This window comes from Leguminivora glycinivorella, chromosome 11, assembly GCF_023078275.1.
Source record: "Leguminivora glycinivorella isolate SPB_JAAS2020 chromosome 11, LegGlyc_1.1, whole genome shotgun sequence".
Classification (NCBI taxonomy): Eukaryota; Metazoa; Arthropoda; class Insecta; order Lepidoptera; family Tortricidae; genus Leguminivora; species Leguminivora glycinivorella.
The window spans coordinates 11353642-11359790 of record NC_062981.1 but is presented as its reverse complement, the minus strand read 5'-3'; positions in this window follow the sequence as shown (position 1 = coordinate 11359790).

Here is a 6149-nt window from a genome sequence, read left to right as displayed (position 1 = left end):
TCGAATAATAATTATTTTCACAATCTTTATCATACGCTATCAAACAAATATGTGACGGATTTTCAAAAACTATAGACCAATAAAAGTATGACTCATAACAATACCAATCGTGCAATCAAGACGCCTAATATTAATTGCCCAAGTTCTCATGTTAATTTGTAAATCTTTTCTTACTATTATCTAATAGGACGGGTTTTTCGAGTTGCGTGAGTGAGAATCGTTTATAGATGTAATTATACAGAGGTTTAGTGTCAGACCTCCCTAGAGCATATCTGCCAATAACTTTTCATGAACAATAAGGAAATATATTATTAATAAAATAGTATCACATTTATAGTAAAATTTTACTCGGGAAAAGACAATTGACCGTTTTAATTAGGTACATTTCGTACTATTTTCAATTGCTTCATCGTGTTACTTCTTATCAGCCGGCTTAGCCAATGTTCGATATCGCTTTGATAGTGAAACGCTTTGTGTCTCTCTATCTTCCATATTAGTGGAACATTGGCAGTTGCGTTTTGATCGTCACAAAGCGTGAGAGGTCGACATTTTGTCTGGAGACCCAAAATCGTTTAAAGAAGTATTGAAGAATGAAAAAGTTACAGCCAGATGTCAATGATGTGTAAACATTAATATATCTAAAAATATTATGATATGTTTTATTTTTGTCACTGTTAACCAAGTCGCAGACAAAAACTGAACAAATGAAACATGCCTCCCAACGTCGTGTGCGGCATGTCATCGCGAACGCCGCTTCAGCGGTGTCTTTGCGGTGTAATGATCCCTGAAGCGTATACGCAGCGATTTCAGCGCGTATTTCACGCCTTTTTTGTCAACTGCGCCTGTAGAGCGTCGCTCGTATGAAGAATCTAAATAGCGCGTGAAGTGTCAACTAATTGCCAGCGAAAGCAAAGGACTTTTTGCTCTAGAGGAGTAATTGGAAGATAATCTTCAAGGGACATTGTTATTTTAGGATCATCCGTAAAGGTCGCGATGTAAGTCTGCTTATATATTTTTCTGTTTGTGCTGCTGCTATAAATAAACTGTAGCAAATTTTACAAAAACTCATTCATTAGGTAACCCTTTCGGTCTAGAAAGTACCCAGAGTGTACCTCGTCAATTTTATTCAAAGCTAATTTTTTATCGTTCGACGTGGAATTAGTGGTCAGACGACAGTACGATTGCCAGGATGTAATGGCAGTGCAGTAGGTATGCAAAGAGGTTTCGACTCTGCTTTAAAATAGGTACCAGTGATTGATACTTTTCAGGGTCCATACTTAGAAATCTACTTTATTTTCATTCTTACTTGAGTATTATTTCTCTACCAATACTAGCTTTCTATAATTAGTAATTGGGTTGTAATACTTAATGTTGACTTGGATACTTCAATGAACAGATTTCATAATGATAAATAAAACGACTTAAAACTTAAACATAATAAGTACCTATTTACAAAAAAACAATCAACACGGCAAATTAAGGGTTTTGTAAGCGCGATGAAGCGTTCGCCGATTTGCAATTAAAACGTTACTGAGACATCTCAAGGTCTGTGTAAATGACTCTATTTTTGTTCGATTTTAATATTGTATTGTTTTCTGTGTGTGCACTTGTGCAGCGAAGATGACAGTTCATATTCGGTAGCGAACGAATCGCCAATGTCTGTCGCACTGATATAGAAGAGTGATAGAGAGAGATAACTGCGGAATGGAAACGATTGTCAGTATTGTCACCTTAACTAGGCACTCTGTGTAGTTTACAATTGTCATGTTTTGTACCTGTGTTTGGGTCGTACCTTCTGAATTTACTGTTATCAATTTATTATCTTATCTAATGTAAGTTTTTAGGGTTCCGTAGTCAACTAGGAACCCTTATAGTTTCGCCATGTCTGTCTGTCCGTCCGTCCGTCCGTCCGTCCGTCCGTCCGTCCGTCCGTCCGTCCGTCCGTCCGTCCGTCCGCGGATAATCTCAGTAACCGTAAGCACTAGAAAGCTGAAATTTGGTACCAATATGTATATCAGTCACGCCAACAAAGTGCAAAAATAAAAAATGGAAAAAAATGTTTTATTAGGGTACCCCCCCTACATGTAAAGTGGGGGCTGATATTTTTTTTCATTCCAACCCCAACGTGTGATATATTGTTGGATAGGTATTTAAAAATGAATAAGGGTTTACTAAGATCATTTTTTGATAATATTAATATCTTCGGAAATAATCGCTCCTAAAGGAAAAAAAGTGCGTCCCCCCCCTCTAACTTTTGAACCATATGTTTAAAAAATATGAAAAAAATCACAAAAGTAGAACTTTATAAAAACTTTCTAGGAAAATTATTTTGAACTTGATAGGTTCAGTAGTTTTTGAGAAAAATACGGAAAACTACGGAACCCTACACTGAGCGTGGCCCGACACGCTCTTGGCCGGTTTTTATAGCTACATGCCTATTCTAATCCTTAATAAACCGTCGTCTGTTTTTGTCAAAAAATTGTCATAAAATAATTAACTTTGATACCTATATTTTTTTAAAGTCCAACGCCTTATGTTAGGTCCAACTACTAAAAACTTCGATTTCTGCAATTGAAACATGTTTTGCAAGGACAGAATCTCGTATTTCATCTTTGGCCGGGCTTACTATTTCTACTAATTTAGTATACCTACGTATATGACAGCTAGTTTTGTTATTTTAGTCAATTATCGGAGTCTTGGCGTTATTTCTGGTATCATAAGGTTTATTATTCCGATGACCTCTCGTTGTACAGTTGTATATTTTTGAAAAAAAATAATTAATCAATAGCAAAAACAGCATTATGAATTATGAACAAAGTTATTCATGCAAAAGTTTTGTTAGAACTATGACAAAACTTTCAAATATTGCCAATTTAGTTGTGGGTATTTTTTTAATATGTAATACTTAGTTATATTGATTCTGTATTTAGTGTAAACTCCTTACAAAACAAACACGTATACAAACTTTACTTAAATTGTCTTTTATTAAATAAAAAATAAAAATCGAATATAAATATTTTATACAAATTGGAAACCGGAAATTAGGTATTCGCCAAAAAAAAATAATTACGCAACTGCAATTTCAGCTCAGCGGTGCATTATGCTTGTGAAACATGGCCTTCGACGTTCTCTCATTCTGAAATAAAACAATCTTGCAAAAACAATAGATATTTCCGTCATTAGAGTTAATGAAGAAATACTACTCTGTCTCGGTAAGGTAATCGACACACTGATGCTCTTCTTAAGATTGAAAGTAGCATCTACTGGGACACTGTCGAGCACTGGTGTTTTATCTTATCTTCGATATAAATATAAATTGCTGTATTCGAACATTGTTTCTAAGATGTGAGTGATGCTGGGATGTTACTGCAATATGATTCCGATCAGTGCGTTAAAAGTTGCGTTTCATAAAAGAAAAACCGGCCAAGTGCGAGTCGGACTCGCTCACCAAGGATTCCGTATCCGTAAAAACTTTCAATAGTTAAATAAAAGTAAGGTATAGCGCCTTCTCTCGGCGAATTCGCTAACTAATTTGCGCGACCTGTATAGTAATGTTGGTTTTTCAGGGATAATTCTTTAGGGTAAGTAATACGAGATATAAAAACGTATCGTATATTACTTATAAAATATACGGTCACATTGTATAAGCTTGGTCAGCATAACGTTCACTGGATATAATGCTCAAAATCGATAATAGCAAATCATCTAATTTCGAAGTGGATAATGTTTATTCTCTATAATATCAGTGTATATAAAGATTAATGTATATAACGTTAGGGATACCTAATATTTATAACATACGTTAGGGATACCTAATATTTATAACATATTATTATTGTCTACATGGCGCATTAGTTTGTCACTGTAATGTCATGTATATGTGTTCTATTAAATAAAAAAAAAAATAAAAAATATTAATCAATTATTCTAACATCAAAAGGTGTAATGTTCATAATATCTAAGATCTATATTTATAACGTTTGGGATACCTAATATTAATAACATATATTTTTCAATTAATCTAACATCAAAAGGCGTAATGTTCATTCTGTGTGTAAGATTTTAAATGCATAATAACCTAACCTAACCCACTTTCTTAGCAACAGTTTTGTGTGCGGGTCGCAGTTCTAACCCAACCTAAACCTACTTTTTTAGCAACAGTTTTGTCTGGGGGTCGCAGTTCTAACCTAACCTAAACCTACTCTCTTAGCAACAGTTTTGTATGGGGGTCGCAGTTCTAACCTAACCTAAACCTACTTTCTTAGCAACAGTTTTGTGTGGGGGTCGCAGTTCTAACCTAACCTAAACCTTCTTTCTTAGCAACAGTTTTGTGTGGGGGTCACAATTCTAACCTAACCTAAACCTACTTTCTTAGCAACAGTTTTGTATGGGGGTCGCAGTTCTAACCTAACCTAAACCTACTTTCTTAGCAACAGTTTTGTGTGGAGGTCGCAGTTCTAACCTAACCTAAACCTACTTTCTTAGCAACAGTTTTGTGTGGGGGTCGCAATTCTAAGCTAACCTAAACCTACTTTCTTAGCAACAGTTTTGTGTGGGGGTCGCAGTTCTAACCTAACCTAAACCTACTCTCTTAGCAACAGTTTTGTATGGGGGTCGCAGTTCTAACCTAACCTAAACCTACTTTCTTAGCAACAGTTTTGTGTGGGGGTCGCAGTTCTAACCTAACCTAAACCTTCTTTCTTAGCAACAGTTTTGTGTGGGGGTCGCAATTCTAACCTAACCTAAACCTACTTTCTTAGCAACAGTTTTGTATGGGGGTCGCAGTTCTAACCTAACCTAAACCTACTTTCTTAGCAACAGTTTTGTGTGGAGGTCGCAGTTCGAACCTAACCTAAACCTACTTTCTTAGCAACAGTTTTGTGTGGGGGTCGCAGTTCTAACCTAACCTAAACCTACTTTCTTAGCAACAGTTAAATGTTATATATGGAGAACGGTATGGTATATAAACTGATATTAAGCTAATATAATCGTTATATTAAGTAATGTTATTTATGGTAGACGGTATACTTAGTGTATGGTATATAAACTGAAATTAGCTAATTTAAACATTATATTAAGAAATGTTATGAAATTAAGTAACGTAAACTTTATATTAAAAAAAGTTATGTAAAACTAATATTATGGCAATTCAGCGTTATTTCTTACAAAAGTATTGATTTTGGTGTTATATCTAACGTTCATTATTGCTGCTGAACGTTAGTGACATGAAATTATATATATTAGCGTTATATCTCGTGGGACGCACCCACTTCTTTATTATGTAAACCGATTTCGAGAGTCTTTTTTTATTTGAAAGATATTTTTTTACGTAAACTTTTGTATTAATTTGGAGTATGACCACAGAATATATAATAGTCCAAGTACAGAAGGCTCACTCCTTTGATGTTCACAAAACGCCGCCATTCTCAATTCTTACCTAAATTAACAAACGGACCGCACGCGTGCAGATGACATTGAATTCTATTGCGCCGCGCGAAGGTCGTCGCCAGTGAATGGGCCGCGAACTCGCGGCCGCCGGCATGTACTTGTAGCGCGGCGAAAGGATCGCGGAGTGAGCCGCCCCTGGTATGACATACATCCGCAAGAGTAATTAAATTGAAAGTTAAAATCTGAAAGTTTTTTTTAATAAAAAAAAGTTTCCAAATTGCAGACACAATTTTATTTTTCTTGTAATACATATTTAGCATTAAACCAATTTTTCGTTAAAGTTTCGTAATTTTTCGTTGGTAAACTTCGGTGATGGGGGGGGGGGGGGGTAAAAATAGATTTTATATGTATCATTTGAGCGCTTTCTAACGATACCCCACTTGACCTAGTAACTTGACATTTACAGTTATTTCTATAATTAATACTCATAAATTAAAAAAACTGTCACAGTTTCGTTTTCTTTCAACCCCTTGTTTGCCAAGAGTGGCACTGAAACCTGAGTAGTTTCATGTGCTCTGCCTACCCCTTCATGGGACACAGGCGTGATTGTATGCAAATTAAAAAAAATACCTTCAATGTGTAAAGGTTAACAATGTCCATAACTATTCCAAAACAGACAGACAGACAGACGGACAGAGCGGCGCCATAAGGGTTCGTGGATGATTCGTGAGACGTGGGCAGGAACACTGTACAATCAGAAA